Source organism: Bos indicus x Bos taurus, chromosome 3 (genome assembly GCF_003369695.1).
Source record: "Bos indicus x Bos taurus breed Angus x Brahman F1 hybrid chromosome 3, Bos_hybrid_MaternalHap_v2.0, whole genome shotgun sequence".
Lineage (NCBI taxonomy): Eukaryota > Metazoa > Chordata > Mammalia > Artiodactyla > Bovidae > Bos > Bos indicus x Bos taurus.
Window position 1 is genome coordinate 19,364,941 of NC_040078.1, and position 19,496 is coordinate 19,384,436.

Here is a 19,496-nt window from a genome sequence, read left to right on the forward strand (position 1 = left end):
CTGTAGTTGGTCCTCACGCTGCAGGATCTCATTTCAAAATAAAATTCCACTTAGGAAAAAGTTGGAGGGTTTCTCTTAAGTTCAAATATTAAAAGGGTGTAGTAGAAAGAAGTACATGGAGCTGCCTTGTATGCAGTATCTGTCTATTCAACAAAAGCTTGCTGATTCTGACTCCGACCGCCCAAGCCCTTCCGAGAGTAGAGCCTCCCTCAAGCGAGGCTTGGGATGGGGGAGGGGGTGAGGTGGGGTATTTTCTATAACAGAAACATCTTTTCTCAGCTAAGATTCTCCCTCACTTGTTTTGTGGTGGTGTCTGTCATGCCTTGACAGCAGGAAGTCCTTTCTTTTTTTTACATTTTAATATCTGTTTATTTATGCCTGCTCTGAGTTTTTGTTGCTCCATGTGGGTTTCACTAGTTGTGGCGAGTGAGGGCTACTCTCCAGCTGTGGTGTGTGAACTTCTCGTTGCTGTGGCTTCTCATTGTGGAGCACAGGCTCTAGGGCGGGTGGGCTTTAGTAGTTGCGTCGTGTGGGGTCCTCCCGGACCAGCGATCGAGCCCTTGTCCCCTGCATTGCTAGGCAACTTCTTAACCACTGGACCACCAGGGAAGCCCAGGAAGTCCTTCTTGAATTATAACTTTCTTTCCTCCTTCTGTAGTGGCAGAATCTCTCCATGTTCTCAGTGGAGGTAGAAAGAGTGCTGGCAACTGGCAGAGTGGTCTATGTCAGAGACATAAACAGAGAGATGAGTACACAGACGGTCATAAATCCACTTTCTCAGAGGTAAAAGGGAAGAGCCCATATGCCTGGGTTGGCTGTTCCTTCATACAAGAGGACTAGTTCTCAAAAAAAAGTGTGTGGTTGAGGAAACTGCCAGCTTTTAGCACCCCGAAGGTTTATTTAATTAGGTAATTCATTTATTTATTTACCTCCTCTGACACTGAATAATTAACTTGCCTCACTGCCCTACTGCCAGAAGGCAGCAGCAATCTACCTAAGAAAGGCACAGCTATGGGCAGGTACCTGGGTTCTCCTTCTGACTTGTTTCAAATCACTAGAGGAGGATACTGTGTATATAGCTGCATCATTTTCTCCTCTACAAAACATGAAAGGGGATTGCTTTCCTCCCAGGAGAGAATACGTTTGCTTCTACAGAAGTTCTCTATAAGAAGAGTTAACTGAAGGCCATGCTGAAATAAAAAGCGTATTAATTTAATCCTGATACAAGGTCAATCTCTTCTAAGTTTTAAAATGAAGAACTTGGGACTTCCTTGATGGTCTAGTGGTTAAAACTCTACTTCCAGAGCAGGGGCGTAGGTTCATTGCCTGGTCAGGGAACTAAGACCTCACATGAGTATGTTTGTGCTAAGTCACTTCAGTCATGTCCAGCTTTTTGTGACCCTATGGACTGTACCCTGCCAGGCTCCTCTGTCCATGGGATTCTCCAGGGAGGAATATAGGAGTGGGTTGCCATGCCCTCCTCCAAGGGACCTTCCTGACCCAGGGATTGAACCTGTGTCTCTTATGTCTCCTGCACTGGCAGGCGGGTTCTTTACCACTAGTGCCACCCGGGAAGCCCAAGATCTCGCATGCCGAGTAGCAAATAAACAAAGAAAATGAAGAACTTGAAGTACATAACTACAGCACACATTTTTTTGTTTGTTTTTGTCAGTTGTGCTGTGACGCTTGCGTGATGGGATCTCAGTTCTCTGACCAGGGACTGATCCCAAGCCACGGTAGTGAAAGTCCAGAATCACGACCAGAATCCTAACCACTAGGTCACCAGGGAACTCACTACAGCACTAAAATTTAAGCCTGTTTAAATTCTATATTGTAATAAACTAAAGCATGAGAGAGAGAAAAGGAAAGAGGAAAGCAAGAAAGAAAAAAGAAAATTCAGATGATAAGAGACTAAGAAGTAATAAGAGGAAGAAGGAAGTGAGAGGCAGATGGTTTTTCCAGAGCCAGAGAGGAAAATGACAGAAACAAGACAGGGAAAGAGAGATGTGGGGAGAACCAAAGAGTGAGCAGAAGCCTTGTGCCAGGCGTTTTATATGCATCATTCCACACTTGTTCAATGTGCCTTCATCATACAGTTAAGGTTTGAAGCAGGGGAATGATATTATCAGATGGACATTTTTAAAAGGTACTTATTTATTTTTGCCCACGCTGGGTCTTTCCTGCTGTGCATAGGCTTTCTCTAGCTGTGAGCAGGAGCTACTCTTCATTGCAGAGCACAGGCTGTAGGCGAGCAGGCTTCAACAGTTGCAGTGCATGGGCTTAGTCGCTCTGCAGCACGTGGTATCTTCCCGGACCAGGGATCGAACACATGTCTCCTGCATTGGCGGTCAGATTCTTAGCCACTGGACCACCAGGAAAGTCCCACATGGTCATTTTTAAAAGACCACTGTAGCTGCAGGGAGGGCCATGGGTGAATGCAGGCAGACAATTTTGGAGGCTGTTGTGGAAATCAAGGAGAGAGATGATGCCAGCTTGGATTAGCATGGAGGCAGGAAGAATATAGAGGAGCAGAGAGAAGTATGGAAATTTCAGGTGGAAGAATAAATGAACTAAGCCCTTCTATGTGTTCTCATTGTACCTTACACTTCTCTCATCGTTGCCTTTATTACGTCTTACTGAAATTACCTTTTTACTCATCTGTGTTTCCTTCTAGACTTGGGCTGCCCAACATCACTAGTCATATGTGGAATCTGAGCAGTGCAATGTGAGATGAGCTCTAAGTGTAAAATACACACTGAATTATAACAATTCAAAATAAAAAATGCAAATATTAATAATTTCTATATTGCTGCATATTAAAATGTATATATATATATATTTGGTGGACATAAAATACATTATTAAAATTAATGTTATTGGTTTCTTTTGAATGTCTTTATGGGGCTACCAGAAAATTTTAAATTACATATATGGCTCACCTTATGTTCCTACTGAACAGCACTATGAAAGAATATAAGAACTGAGGTATCTCCAAGGCCTACCACTTATTTAAATAAGCATTGAATGAGTAAATACATTTGGCCAGGTCACATTCAAATTCTGACTGCAGGTATGTATTACTGATGAAGGCTTTCAGTGTTGGTTCATATCGTTAACAATGTCGGCTTCACTGTTGGCTGAAAAAGAGTATGTTTTCTAAATCAGTTAGACCCAACATTGCCCAGAATTTGGTTAAAAATTTTAGAATACTTCTGCGAGCTATCTGCTTGTCTTAGATATTTGTCTACTAAAGAACACAGTTCACTTGTGGCTCAGTCCCTCTGGAGACCGTGTGGCACAGGCATGGTTCCATAACTGAGGACCATCTTAAAGCAGGCATTCTAAAGGCAATGACGCAAACGCGAAACAGAATACCTACACATCGCCATCTGTGAATCTCTTCTGAAGCTGTGACTTCATTTTCACTCAGTAGTTGAGCACCTTGCCAAATCTGTGCTTCTACAGAGCTCGGGTACTTGAGCCAAAGGAAACGAGCACAGTGTCCAGCTGACTCTGCGGTCACAGCCAATTCAAGTGGAACACTTACATGTCTTTTGAACACATCAGCACTACTCTTGTTTTATTCCCCTGCAGCTTTACATGCGCTGTGCTTAGCTGTCAAGTCACATCAATCAGAAAGAACAATTTTATGAGCCAGTAGGGGTCTGGCATGTTGTATCTCTCAGAACCCTTTTAATTAATTCACTAAAGTCTTTAAGGAAACAGCTTGGTAAATATCTTCAGCAAGTTTCCACTGCTTAGCAGTCTGACAGCATTAAAATAAACTAGAGCTCCATGTTCTGTTTTAACCTTTTCCAAACATGCTTACTACTGAATATAGCTAAGGGCAGAAACACAAAAGAAAATTCAGCCTTAATTCCTCCATGGAATCATATGACTTGCAGAGCTCCCAGCCTCTCCCAATGAATGATGTAATGGAAGCTGGGGCCCACTAATCGCTTTTGACATGAATAACTTGAATAACTTGTAGAAACCTTTTTTCCCCCTGATTTGTGTCAAGTGAGCTTAGCTTTTCCACATTTAAGAAAACTGCTCAAGCTCCATACTAACAAGAGGCGAGGGCCTACTAGGTACACATTTTTTTCCCCCTAAAATTTTAAGTAATCCACATTCCAAGGTCAAGAGAGAGCCTGCATCTGGTGAAAGGTTTAGGGCAGACACCTCCACGCTAAGCGTCATTGATGACGTCATTGCGCTACTGGATCCCCATCCTGGCGTTTTCCCTACGTGTATAGTAAGGAACACGCCATGTTCATTCATTCAACCAGTATTTACTGTTTGCCATGAGCAAAGCACTTTGGAGCATATCTAGATAAATAATAAATAGTTATCAGTTAATGAGTCCCTATTATAATCTAGGTATCTTAAAATACACAACACTGCAATGAGATTAACTCCATTTCACTGCAAAATAAAACAAGGTCTCTAATTTGAGTTTACATTTCACAAAGATTTCTGGTGCATAGCATGGTATAGGCATGTGTGTGTGTGTTCTGGTGTATAACGTGGTATAGATGTGTGAGTGTGTGTGTACTCAGTTGCATCTGACTCTTTTTGACCTCAAGGACTGTAGTCTTCCAGGCTCCTTTGTGCATGTAATTTTCCAGGCAAGAATACTGGAGTGGGTTGCCATTTCCTTCTCCAGGGATCTTCCTGACCCAAGTATCAAACTTGAATCTCTTGCATCTCCTGGACTGGCAGACGGATTCTTTACCACTATGCCACTTGGGAAGCCCGATATAGACTATGTGTATATACATAAATGCTGTTTCTGATGAAATTGACAGGTATATCAGATTATTTAATCCATAATACCCAACAGTATTCTGAACTAAACACTCCTCAAATGTTTGCTGACATACCAAGCAGGAAAGAGAGAGACTGTGTTCCATCCATACTAAGAACAGCATGGGAAAAGATAATTAGAAATGCATGCAGCAATAAAGCAAAATTTCCTAAATCTGAATGAGAAACTAGGTAAATTACCTACCCATCGAGATTTTTCAAAAATAATCTTAATTAAACCTAGGCTGAGTTATGATCGTACCACTTTTAGAAGGGCCATGTATTAGAATGAAGTAAAACAAAACCTCAAAGTCATAACCCATGGAAATGTTCATTACTTACCAGGGTGATGTTTTAGGGAGTCGGCCTCCATTGGCAAAATTACTATCGCACCGAAATCTTATTCTAAGTATCTGGTGAGGGTAAATGAGAGCCTTCGAGCCTGATCTTTCCAAATGTAATTTACATCTAAATTAATTTGAGAGAGAGAAAAGAAAGAAAAACTCTATGTTTAAAAGTCGCCTTTTAATTTTTCCTCCGGGTCACCTCTTCTGCACTCTTAATATGGCTCCCTTCACGGAGTCGGAGGCCAAAACAGCATCATGACAAAAAAAAAAATTATCAAAAAAAAAAGACGAGTGGCTTGACAACCCAAGCCACTCACTGGGTTCGGGAGACCAAGGCCCCATCCTTAACTCCCCGGCCGCCAGCGCCCCCTCACGGGCAGCAGCTGCTCAACCGAGGAGAGCCGGCAGCCACTGCCCTTTGGGAAACTTCAGGGCTATCTTCTCCCCTGCGCCCCGCCCCGCTACCCCCGCCCCGCTACCCCCGCCCCGCTACCCCCGCCCCGCTACCCCCGCCCCGCTACCCCCGCCCCGCTACCCCCGCCCCGTCCCGCCCCCGCCGCTGGCGCCTCCGCACTCTTCTGCAGCCCAGCCCCCGGCGTTCGCCGCTCCCGCTGCTCGTGCTGGCGCTTTCCGCACACCCACCCACACGTCAAACGCCCTCTTTTCCCCTGAAAACTTTCTAGACGGTAGGGACTATTTTCTTCTAATGTAACCTTCCACCAAACTGGAGGGAAAAGTTACCCGAGGCCTGGGAGGGGTCGGGGCTCTGGGGGCGGGGGATGGGACCTGGCTTTTAGAAAAGAGGTCTCTGCCGTGAAAATAAATGATTGGGCCTCCGAGCCAGAGCTTTGTTTGCTGGGTTAACTGTAAAAGGTGCTTGATGATGCTAAATATTTAAGATAAGAGTTTTTCTTAAATTAACATAAAATATATTGCACCAGATAAATGGTTCTTGTCTTCAGACCTTGCAGTTCTTTCTGTTGATTCTCATCTGAACCCCTTCTTCCCCCAGGCTCCTAAATCCTTACCTTCAGCTATAGAGAAAACAAGATCCCCTGGGAATGACTTCTTAAATCCTAGAGACAAAAAAGTCAAACCTAGAAACGGCTGTCCTGGGAAGTTGGCTGAATTCTATCCATATTCTGGATGGGTAAACTCACCTGCAGAAATATATAGTGATTAGAAAAACCCACTAGGCCTGTATTTTTTCAGATTATAAGTGGCAAAAATCAGTTTGGCAAGGAGTTTTAGAAAGGAAGGGAGGGAGAAACAAAGGGAAAGGAAGGAAGGAGCCGGAGTAAAAGAATAGAAAAACATTACATACTAAGAGTCAGTATTCTTTCATGAAACCAGTGTCATGTTTGCATGTACGGGATCAAGAAGAAGAATATATTTCTTGCCGTGTGTTGTGGTCAAAAAAATGTCTGAAAAACCACTGCAATAGACAATGGAATTATTTTAAGAGACCTAGAAAGGTTTGAAAAGTCCTCTACTTCATTCCTCTATACTTAGGCAGTGTTTCATTTAAAGAATGTGTGTGTTAGTCGCTTAGTCCTATCCAACTCTTTGAGACCCCATGGTCTGTAGCCTGCCAGGCTCCTCTGTCCATGGAATTCTCCAGGCAAGAATACTGGAGTGGGTTGCCATTCCCCTCTCCAGGGAATCTTCAAGGGATGGAACCTGGGTCTCTTGCATTGCAGGCATATTCTTCACTGTCTGAGCCACCAGGGAAGTCCCCATTTAAAGAATAGACCAGACTTAGTTATTCTTCTTGCTTATCCTCCCATCTCAATATATACTATTAATGGTTTGTGAACAATTTGTGTCTTGAAAGCTATTATTTCAGTAAAGAAAGCTGTAGCTTAAAATATGAAGGGAATTCTGCCAAGCTCCTCTTTTCTCTGTGGCTCTTCTATTACCGTGTGACCCCGGGGCCATGGACACGTTCCACGTCGGGAAGCACTGTCGGAAGTGCAGAGCTGAAAGCCTGGGTTACTAGAATATCGTGTGGTCACGTACTCCTGTGGGTCTGTTTTTTAATATATGTTTGCTTTAAACATTTTTCTCTTTTCCCTCATTGTTTATTAAAATATTTTTATTGCTCTATATAAGTCATATGAGAGCCTGAAGTGCTTGAATTTGACTTTGTCCCTTCTCAGTGGGGGAAGCTTGCTTTTGTGCTAATCAGGACTATGGTCTCCGACTGAAATTTCTGTTTTTGCCCCCATTACACACACTCACTTCATTCCTGCCATTTTCATTAGTTCAACGTTTGGATCAAAAGGCTCACATGTATGTGTGGGTAAAGGTGCTGAAGGCAGGGAAACACTTCCATCATCAATAGTGGGCCACTGGCCCAATAATAACAATAAAATAATAATGATGATTATCATTAACACATATTTCTCAACACTTTGCTGTGCTAAGCAAATTACGTGCATTGGGTCAGTGAATTCTCCTAATAACCCTATCTCATAATTGAAGAAACTGAGCTTAGATGAGGGTAAGTAATGTGCTGCTTTGTGATTGGCAGGACTCCTTACCTGGTCTCTCCTTTCATTTTTTTTTCACTGACTGAATACGGAATCTGATTGTTTTCCTCCAAAGACCTCTTGCCTAAAAGGCAATTGTGATACCAATGAGATAGATTATGTAAGTCAGGCCTTGTTAACTGGCATCTGAAGTGCACCACAGATTTTATTTACCAGGCAAGAAGGGGTCATTGCAAATGTGGATGGAGGAAGGGGAGCCCCTGGGTAAATTGTTTACAAAGCTGTACACAGATGTGTTTTGGGAGAGAAGAAAAGCAAACACTGTGAACTTACTTAACTGGTTTTATTTCCTGTACATGTTCGTCATGGGTCAGGGTTGCTATTCAGCAAGTTGTTCAACATTTTGAGGCCAATCCTGCCAGTAAATCTTGGTGTTTGAAATTTAAGGGTCATGAGAGTTGTTGGAGCTCTTTGAGGGAGAGCAACAGGGGATGGGGAGAATTTTTGTGCAATTAGAAAAGTAATCTTTTGAAGAATAACATACTTTCCTTTTTCCCTTTCTGAGAAAATGACTTGATCCTCAGTTGGCCCTTGACATTCATCTGCCTAGGGGAAATAAGGATTTGTTACAGAAGGCATGAGGGGGAAATAACTGAGATATTTGGCTTCTGACAGTCAACATGGGATTTTATAGCAAGACAAGAACTTTATAAGCCAGGTTAGTGGCTTGAAAGAGGATTTCCTAAATTCCCTTTTAAAAAGAGAATTCCTGTGCCTCCTTGAAGAGCCCCGCTTGGGGAACTTAATTCAGGAAGTTCTCCCAGAGGGTATGACTGCCAGGCCCAATGCCTGCTGCTCAGTGGCAGAAGGACATGAAGCCAAGGAAGGCAGGCAGGCCTATGCTTTTGATCCTGGGGGAATGGTGGAAAGATGGGAACAAGAAATAAGCACAAGGGGGGAACTGTCAGATGTGTGTCCCAATTTCTCCCCTCCAGGCTTCTGTGTAGAGATGGCAGGGGTGCATCATAGAATCGGAGGGAATGGCCGAGACTGGTCCTTCTTGGGCCCTCGTCAGGAGGCCCAGGATGCCCTGTTCCCCTCTGTCACACCGTGGAGAAGTGTGGTCAGGCAGGAGGCCTGGAGATCTAGCTTTCCTGGGAAAGCCACAGTGACTGACTATCTGGCTGGTGGCTGGAGGGGTGAACTTTCGGGGCAAGGTGACCCTGGAGTGGACACTGCAGAGGGAACCACCCCCTTCCGCTACCCTGGGCCAGGGTGCCATGGGCCTCATAGACCCACAGTCAGAGAGCTAAGAAAAGGTTGAGGGAGGGCCACAGGGCCTGAGCACCCCGAGGAAGGCCACCTCACAGATCATAGCCGTATGGTCTCCAACCACGAATTTCAGCTGCAAACACCAACAGGGCAAGGTGTGGCCAGGCGGAGGGGGGACGTGGCCCCCAAGGCCAGAGGAGTCAATGGACACTACGCTTGAGGGCTCTCCGGGTTCTCTCCTTTGTCATATGGTTGATAAGCCCTGCTGGTACATTTGGAGAAATGCTGGGAAAGAGGGTGAAGGTGTGAGAAGGCTGAGAAAAATGTGAGATTGCTGAGAAATGTTATTTTCATCCAGAGAATAAGTGTTACCTAAAGGAATTATTTAAATTATTTGATGAGACTTTCTTTTTTTTTTGCTTTTCTTTTAATTATTTTAATAATTGTGAAATATTTAAGAAAGAAGAAATCATGTAAAGAACTTATTATATATCTACTACCACTCAGTACAAAAGACAGAAACATTACCAATACAGTTGAAACTTCCAGTATACCACTCCACAAATGTCACTTTTATTAGGTTGAACAATATGAAATTGCCCATATTTGACTGTTTTTTACCTTCCAAAAAACCCAATAATTTTATATGATTTAACCTGATATTTAACCTTCATGAGTTTGATCAGTACCTTGATCATTCTATTGCCCACTTGGAATGTTTTTCCTTTCCTTCACTTATCTACATCCTACCTATGCTTTAAGACAAGATCTGAGCCCTAATTCTTTCAAGTTTTCACTGAAGACTTGAGCCTGCATAGAGCTATCCTCCCCGCCAACCCAGAGTGTACTGTCTGTCTCCGGCAGCATTACTTTATTTTTTAAAAATCCTTTATTTCGGCTGTGCCGTGTCTTAGTTGCAGCATGCAGGATCTAGTCCCCTGACCAGGGATCAAACCTGGGCCCCCTGCATTGAGAGTATGGAGTCTTAGCCACTGGACCACCAAGAAAGTCCCTCATGTAGCATTATTTTATACGTCATATTCTTTCATTGTCTGGACTACAAGAAGTAGCACCTAGAGATATTATTTTGCCTGTTATGCTGTTTTGTTAGTTAACATGTGGAAGAAATAACAGGATTTGACTCTATTGGATTAAAGACAGTATACAGTTTATTTCTTGGAAGTTATGATTTGCAGTAATCTTATAAAAGATGCTTGAGCCCCACACCCAAACTAGTTAGGAGAGATACCCTAAAGGGAAGAAATCTGAGAAAGAATCAGAATATGGAGCCTATCATCCATGAGTGTAGTCAAGTTTTATCATGTCCCATTAAATACTTATGGGATAGGATATCTTAAGAACTAACAATAAAAGCCACCATTTATAGAGTAACTAACATAAGCCAGATGCCATCCTAGGCATTCTATATACTGTCATATCTACAATACAATAACCCTGCGATGTAGGGAATATCAAGCTCTATCAAGTTAACCATACTTATTTCCATTCCATAAAAATGTTCTGGGGTAATTTCTTTCTTCTTTTTTTAATCCAATTTCTTTATACCAATGTATTTATCAGTATAGTTAGGCCATGCTGAATTAGCAAATTAATCGAATCGCAAAGGCTAAGCACAATAAAGGTTTGTGGTTGTTCTGGTAAAACCCAATGTATGTTGAAAAGCTCAGTAGTTCAGGTCTTCTCCCCGGGGTGACTTAGGAATCCTGGCTGTTTCTATATTATGTTTCTACCATTCCTCTAAGTAGGAAGAGGAGAGCCACACCAGTCTTTAAGTGGGCTGGGAGTCACCCATCACCTGACACCTGTATTCCCATTTGCCAGGACTCAATCTCGAGGCCCTACCTAACACTTGCAAGGGAGCCTGAGAAATGCAGAGAGAACATGAATATTCAATAAGCCACAGCCAATGAATCAGGTGGAGTGGGGCCAGGCATACCAAGAGGGTCACTTTATTTGTGGGATTGGTGAATCAGAGATAACCTCCTCAGTTCCAGTGGTATCAAGTTCAGCTGGCTGAGGTAGTTAGACTATCTGATCATCTTTCAGGTTTTAGAGGTGCTTGGACTTTCACAGATACAGAAGAACATTTGGGGCAAAGGTAAAGGAAGACATAAAATCACAGTAACAACAACAATAATAATAAGCCACTTAGAATAAGAAGGAACTCTATAATAGTTCTTTGGGCACACGTGTTCATATAATTATCGAGAGGCTATCATTTCTCTGGGAAGATAGGACGTGAAGCATCTTGTCCAACGAACCCTGGACCTGAGGTGCTTTCCCTGGGGACCATGTACAGACATGGGAATGGGCTTTAAACCTCAAAGTGTTTGCAGAATTTTGTGTATATGCACAAATGTGTGTTTTTCTGGTAGAGATTATCCATAGCTTTCATAGAGATTTTCAATAGTTTCATAATACATAAAACATTAACATTTACTTTTCTAGACTAGGAATAGGATTTCTAAATAGGAGAAGCAGAGATCAGAGGCTGTCAGGAAGCAGGTGCATAGGAAAGAGGAAATTCATATTCCCACCTGACTCATAGTACTAACACACCAATGCATTTACATGCAAACCTAGAAGTGAGAATTATTTCCTGGCTGAATGAAGGTTAAATAATTTTCCTCCTTTAAAATGATTTTAAATTGGTGAATCTTGGCACTTTCACATTTTCAAATTTTATTACCTTTATGTTTCAGGCAATGGGAAAGGCATTAAAAATGCCTCTTTGGCTATCACAGGAGATGGTCTCCTTGCTATCTCTAACTCTTACTGTATATAACCAACAACTAGAAGATACCCAAAAAAATCTGACCACTTATCTACACCAGAAAATTTTTAAACTTAATTCTGGAGGCTACCTCAGTCTCCTCAACTGTAAAACAATGATTTTAATCCTCATGTCAAAAAAAAAAAAAAAAATCCTCATGTCCTTCAAAAGGATGACTCAAGTTTTTTTTAACATCCACAGTTGTGTCTGGAAATTATTACAACTATAATAAAAAACATACACTGCTAAATTAGAAAAATAATGTATCTTAGACCAAAAACATTTTTAAATTAAATTTTGCTTTGCAACCTTTTATAATGAACAAGCCACATAACAAGTGTGTCCATAAAGTGGAGAAGGAGATGGCAACCCACTCCAGTATTCTTGCCTGGGAAAGTCCACGGACAGAGGAGCCTGGCGGGTTGCAGTCCATGGGGTTACATGACTGAGCATGTGTGCATGAGGGTGGAGGGAGATGGGTTGGTAGCAATAAACTGGTAAAACTAAAAAAACAAACAAAAAAAACCAAGTGTGTCCATAAAGTAATCCAATTCATTTTGCCATGAAGTTTTATAGAATCAGTTTAATTACTCAATTCTTAGACCTGCTCACCTCCATAGCAACAACCTAGATGCAACAAGTATAGGTTTGCTTCTTGGTATCTCTTAACTAATGTTAATTTAATTCTAAATTTAACTAAGTTATTATCTTCCATGAAATCATATAGCAGCTCACAGAGAAGTCTTCATGACTGATGCAGTTACTGCTCATGCATGTCTTGAGAACTATATTTTGAAGACAGAGACATTCCATTGCTTCTTGTTGGAAGAGAATGAGGAATTCTGCTTGGAGAAACCCAATATGAAAACTTCCTCCAGCTATTTCTCACCTCCTGAGAATTTTCTGAGCCCCTAGGAAAGACCTCAGAGCCTATAAACATAAGGAATTACCAAACAATATTCATAAGTACAATCTATAGCAGCCTCCAGGTTCCCCATTTTTTATTTGACACCGGTCAGATATAGCTCTTCACTTGCCCTTTATTTCACGATGATTTCCCTGTCAAGCTAGACATTTCGTGTCTCCTTCTCCTCCTACATGTTGACTTCTTTAGACTTCCAGGTTCAGTGCAATCAGTTGTCAATCTTTTCAAGCTGGGAGATGCTCTGCTGCTGCTGCTAAGTCGCTTCAGTCGTGTCCGATTCTGTGCGACCCCATAGATGGCAGCCTACCAGGCTCCTCCGTCCATGGGATTTTCCAAGCAAGAGTACTGGAGTGGGGTGCCATTGCCTTTTCCGGGAGATGCTCAGATGGTGAAAAATGTTGCTACTGTTTTCCAAAATGAGTCGCTCCCTTTGAGTTCTTGGCTTTGACGACCCTGAGTGTGTTCTATAAGAATGGGATGCTCATTTTTAAGGAAACTAGCATTGGTCCCCACGAAGCTGCTTTCTGCCTGGACTGACCTCACAGTCCTCTCCAATCCCCACCCTGACACGTACCGGTCACCCACACACTGAACCTGAGCAGTCAGTACATTAACAGAATGACAGCAGAGGGGCACCCAAGGCTCACTACTTCTGAAGACATGTTGAAATCATTTGTATCTCTGCCTTGACACGCTCCAAGTTACAGGTGTTTCCAATTTTCAACTCGTGGCAGAAACCATAAGCCAAGGAAGCAAATAAGTGTTTCCAAAAACTGTTGAAAAGAAACACCCTCCTGCTACCTAACTGTGAAATGCCCAACTTGGGACTTCCATTAACTTTTGACCTTCTTTCTTAGAAACCCATATGGAGAGGATTCAATTTTTCTAAGTTGGTTACTGAAGACTGGGATAGCTTTTTAGCAGCAGTATTAGGGTCCCAATTTCTTCAATACAGAAAACTGGGCTGGCTTTCAGACCCATCCCCAATATGTTATAGAGGCCTACGTGAATTCATTCTTAAGGATTTGATCCAGGCTATTTGTTCTGCTGCTTTGGTTTTTCCCGTAATCATCAAGATGGTTCAAATATAGGAGAATGATAAGTATCAATTATATTATTAATATTTCACTCTAGAAACTTGTGTGTTAGCTGATGACACAATGTTCCAAGACTGTCCAAATTAATACAGGTTTTCCCTCTTTAGCTAGGGGAATACATTTCTGGAAATGGAAATGCTAACTATATAGTTTTTTTCGAGATGCTGCTCTGCTGTTGCAAGGTTTAGAGTTTTCTTCAAATGCTCTGAGGTTATAGATGCCTCTACCTCTGATTTCTTCCAACTATAAGTCATTCAACTGTTGATCAATCCCCCCAGGCTGTGGCAGAGCTAGAATATCTTTTCCGGTGTCAAAGAACTTACTCCATCCTGTGATGATCTGTTGATCTTTATCCTTGTTTCCTGAATTCTTTCCTCAAAGGTGTCCCCAGCCCCTGCAAAACTCCCATTTTATCATTCAGCAGAATGTTCTTCCTTTATTTCTTTGTGGCAGGCATAGTACCATCACTCACACACATTTTGTTAGCCATTATGGGTCAAAACTGTCTCCCAGGGCGCAAACTAAATTACAGAAAAATAGGTCACTGAGAAGTAAACAACATACTCCAGAACTTACTCAACTGAAGCACAGCTCCACAGTTCCACCCTGATCCAGGCCACCATCATCTCTTACCTGCAAATTGCAATAGCTCGCTAACCTTGCCCCTACCAGTTATTCTCTCCAAGTGGCCAGAGTGGTCCTTTAAAAATGTTAGTCAGGCCATGTCACTCCTTGGCTCAAAATCCTCCCATGACTTCACTTTCACTAAGAATAAAACCTGAACTTGAATTCACCTTCTTCAGGTCTGTGCTCAAATGTCACTTTAATGACGAAGCCTCCTCCAACCACCCCTACCGTTGCACTACACCCCCAGTTCCTTGTCTTCCTTTTTCCTCACCCCTAGCACTTACACCATATCACTATTATATATTCATTTATTTGTGTGGTAGATTGTATTCTTCAAGATGACCACAACAAGATTTCACATTCCACACACTTTTCTTACAATGTGATGCTTCTACTACTTCCTTTGAGAGATGTTTCCCATCCCTCTTGAACCAAGGTGGGTCTGTAACCGTGATGGAAGTGATGCTAGCCTCAGTGACCTCTGAGGCTAGGTCACAAAAACCCATACACCTTCTGCCTGGTCCTCTTGGGACCCTCAATCTTGGAACTCAGCCATTATGATATGAGGAAGCCTAGGCCACGTGGAGAGGCCAACTGGTGACTGTTCTGACCAACAGCCCTACATGCAGTCCAAGCCAACAGTCATTATCAACTTCTGAACTTTTGAGGAAGCTTTTGGGATGACTTCAGCCTCAGCCACTGCATGAGACTCCAAGTGAGAACTGTTTAGCTTAGTCTAATGACCTCCCAGAACTGTGAGGGATAATAATAAAACTGTTGTGCTAAGCCACCAAGTTTTGCAACCATTTGTTATTCTATAATAGATATTGGAACAATTTACATGTATATTGTATGTCTCTCCTCACTAAAGTTTCATGAATTCAAGGATTTTCTTTGTTATTGCATTCCCAGCACCTAGAACAGTGCCTGGCATATAGCAGGTACTCAATAAATATTTGCTGAATAAATGAATGGATGCATAGATGCATTTTCAGTAAGGTGCTCTAATGGTTACTGATCAGTGGGAGAGGGTACAATCTGCTGGGTTAGACCTCATTGGCATAGATCATAAGTTGGCACTTGAAAGCATGGCAAAATATTTTTCAGCAAGAATATTTCAGAGGCAAATGACATTATAATGAATTATAATAATTTTTGGAGGAAAACATAAAATAGGATTAGAGCTTCATGCAGAATCTCTTTTGACAATTCATTCCATAATCCCACCATGGGCCTTTCCAGATCGGGTCTGGAAAAGCTTCAGAAGCATTTTGAGAAGGCTCAGTGATTCTTACAATTCAAAGAATAAAATTCTTCCTATGAATGACTGGTTGAAATCACTCACATGTTTCTGGTGTGAAATGGGTGATGAAAATGGGTGGTGGTGCACACATGTGCATGGGTGCACAATCTGGGATGCTTCCTTCCACTGCCTATTTTCATAGTCTGGTGGTTTGGAGTGTGTACAAGAGAAGGAATAAATATGGTTCTGCATCCTCCAGTCTTGGACCAAGTACTTTGATTTAGCATTTGGTTTGGAACAAATATTTGTGTATTGCTTAAAGAGCAATAATATCCTCAAATATCCAAGGGAAATACTAAAATCTTATCACCTCAGGAGGTCATAAAGGAAAAAATCTCTTAAGTTACTTGGGAAAGAGGTTAAGTTTTTGTTTGAGCTAGAATAACAGGAGGATAATCTTGAATGGACAAAACAATGTCTTTAGGCCAATCCATCTCAGCCTTGATTGGAGCAAAAAGCTATTGGGGAGTCTACAGTTTCTTTGAAGATCTACGACGAGTCTATTCATCTCAAAGTACTTTCCATACATGAATCACCTTGATAAGCAATCACGTGTGGCTTCCAGAATCTAGAAAGGTTTAGGGTAAAAATAGCTTTTAAAAGCTTTTCACTTAATGCTACTTGACTGAAATGTCTCTTGAGGTACAGTGAGTGCCATTTTGATGCCTTTGTTCCAATGACAGTCGTTGGTGCCATTGGGCCTCACCATCTGGCCTATAGAATGAGGTTATCCTCTTGATTAGGTATAAGCCTTGGGTGCAAAGTGTGGAGACTCTCAAAATTTTCCTAGGAAGTCCAGGGAAGTATTTCCTTTGGAAACCCCATCGTTCTCACCAAAATTTAGAGATTGCTTCTAAAGCTAATTATTTTTCATTTCATTTTTAAAATTATTTATTTATTTGCAGGCCCAGACAAACTTGACTAGAAAAGAAGCCCGGGCAAGAGTTAGGATGAGTCCATGACGTGCCACGCACTCCAACCAATCGAAAAACCACAAAAGGGGGAGGGCGGAAGTGACGAGCCGTATCCCTCCGCGGAGCGAGAGGGTCGGTGGGGGGAGTCGGCGTCTCTCTCCCCCGCGCCAGCTCCCGTACACGGAGCCGCATTCCTTGGCCCCCCCGCCCCCCTCCCTCGGGGCCCCCCCCCGCCCCCCTCGGGAAAAAAATCCACCCCAAATCACTCGAACCCGAGGGAGGTTTCCTTTCACCCTCGCGGAGACGAGATTTCAACGGTTGCCTCTTCTCCGTCTCCCCCCCAAGCCCCCGTCCCCTCCCCTGCTCCCACCCCCTTCTCCCGGCGCCGGGTGCAAGGTCCCTTTAAGGCGACGGCGCCTTCCTCGGGTCAGACTACCGGCGGCGACGACCACGGGAGGTGAGTGAGCGAGCGAGCCTTCCCTCTCCCCACCCCCTTCTCCCGGGGGTTCCGTTATCTTTTTGCTCGGCGAGACGTTCCGAGGCGAGACAATGAGAGGGGGATGGGGCGGGAACGCGAGAAGTGGGGGCGGGGGCCCGGTGGCGCGCGCCCCCGCCCCCCTCGAGTGGCGGCGCGGTCCGCGGTGGCAGCCGGCGTGGGGTGCGGCGCGCGGGCGCGTGTGTGAGTGCGTGCGCCCCGGGAGCCGCGGGAGTCGCGCGGCGGGCCGGGCCGGGGAGGCCCCTGTCTGCCTGCCGGCCGCCCCCGCCCCCCGGCGCCCGCCGCGGCGCGCGCGCGCACTCGCGCCCCACGGTCCCGCACACACCCGACGTCCACACGCACACCCGGCGCGAGGCGTCTCGGAGGAGTGGGCGGGCGCGGGCGCGGGCGCGGGCGGCGGCCCGCTGGGGAAGGGGCGGAGGCGCGGGCGGTGGCGAGACGGCGAGGCGCGGCGGGAGGGGCGGGCGAGGGGGCGAGGCCGCGCCGGGGAGGCCGGCGGGCCGACGTCCCCCGGGGGTGGGGGTGGTGCTCGGCCCTCCCCCGCCACCCCCGCCGGGGAACTAGTGGGGCGCTCTTTTTGAGCGCGGGGAGGAAAATGAGTGAGTGCTTAGCCGCTCCCTTGTGTTATGTAATCCCGCCTATAGTACATCCGAAGCCTTAGTGCGCTGCAGTTAGTTTACAAAGTCTCCTCCCCTGGCTCTAAAATTTCTTCGGGATGGCGCCGTGATTTATAAAATGGGATGGGGCGGAAAAAGCTTATTTTCGTATGGTTATATCCTGCCGCGGTGGGCGCCATGTTTATCCCAGGGACTATTTTCTCCAGATTCTTAGCACCTTCTGAAAAGGAGGGATATTGTTGATCCACCTGCTTTTTCTGTTTTCGCAAGTTGTCCTGCTTTCTTTCCCGTCAGACGCGGGATTCCTTCAAACTGTTAATAATACTGAGCGTTTCTTTGCTTGTCTAGGACATTTTCAGCTCAGAAAAAGGTAGAGCTGGAAGGAGTCTTGTTAGACATTTAGTCCAAATTTCTTTTTCGAGATGGAAACTGAGATACAGGTGTCCTGTCTCGGAATAGCCGTCATTCTATTGCAGACTGTGGCCCAGCCCTCTGCACTCCTTTAGACACCTCCCACCTCCGCGCAAAACCCCACAGACGTGCAGTTTGACTTTCAAAGGAATTTTTCCATCTAGATGAAGGGAAACGGCGGGGGCGGAGGGCTGCTTCTTGGCAAACGGCGTTAAATTTTGAGATCCGTTGCTTTTGGCTCTGGGATTTGGATTCTGAGTTTGAACTACTTAGCACAGTCGGTCTCAACTTCAAGATGCATAAAAAGTACCTTGCAGGTCGCTAGAAGTGCTGTTTGCTGGATACCTCAGCTCCAAGCTTATTTGGATGGGATGCTGAGGGGGGTATATCGTCTCTACATTTTTAATCTGCAGTCCTTCAGCTGAGATAGATTAAGGTAACCACCATATTAAGAGTTATGGTTCTAGCATAAAGGTGCTCAAACTATCATCTTCGAACAATTAAGTGGCAATCTATGCTCTTGATTTCCTCCCCTTTCTATATTATGGTTGTAATGTACCAGCTATGCTGAAGTATCTAAAGCTAAAGGAACTGACAGAATAGAGTCTCTTGGGATGAACATGATTTTGTGTTCACCCCACCTTGAACCAGTGGTAAAATCTGGAAAAGCAGTTCGCAAAATGTGGCCTGCTAATTCCTGGGGTTCCCCTCAGGCCCTCTCAGGAGAGCTACGAGGTGGTAACTGTTTTCAAAATAATACTAAGACCCTGGTTAGCTTTTTCACTGGCATTTGCACTGATGGTCCAAAGGCAACACTTGATAAAACTACTGTGGGAAACAACTACCATACTTACTTGAGAATGTCTTTGATGAAGCAATAAATTACATTTCAACCCTTCGGTACATGTATTTTTAACTTGTAAGAATCCGTGACCAAATGGGAGATGTACATAAACCACTGATACTGCCTGCTTAGGTAAATCTTTGTCATAAGGAAAGGCACTTATGAGATTTAGCTGCGAGTTGCTCGTTTCCTGGACCAGCATTTTTACTTGGAAAGAACGACTGACAAACTACAGTTTTTCACACATGAGTTTTCTTGAAAGCAAATGAAGTGAGCTTGTCACTTCAGGGAAAACAATTGACAGTATTTGTTCTCAGTGATAAAAATTTGAGAGTGAAAATTAGAATTTTTAAAAATTTGATATCAGGTTTAACAACTTCTGGTACTTAAAAGACTTTCCTTGCAAGTCATTGTTAATGACTGGTTTTTTAAAATATATTTTATGGTGGAATGTGTCAAGATTTGGCAGGCATAACTCAGTAAATCTGTATTTTCAAATGACTTTTGCATAACTCAAGTCACTGTGAGTAATCTTCAAAATTCAACATACA

General features: G+C 43.7%; 1 protein-coding gene across 7 annotated transcripts in view; it reads left to right on the forward strand.

The window, feature by feature from the left end:
• The first annotated feature begins 16,687 nt into the window (after window positions 1-16,687).
• POGZ (pogo transposable element derived with ZNF domain) overlaps window positions 16,688-19,496 on the forward strand; it is a 47,382-nt gene continuing 44,573 nt past the window's right edge. For 3 of the 7 annotated variants that reach the window (XM_027533661.1, XM_027533679.1, XM_027533670.1), the window contains exon 1: window positions 16,808-17,034. The gene's annotated coding sequence lies outside the window, so the exon portion shown is untranslated. Of the gene's footprint in view, window positions 17,035-17,658; window positions 18,538-19,496 lie in introns of those variants that run through there. The other 4 variants (XM_027533658.1, XM_027533662.1, XM_027533688.1 and 1 more) reach the window with 4 other exon arrangements.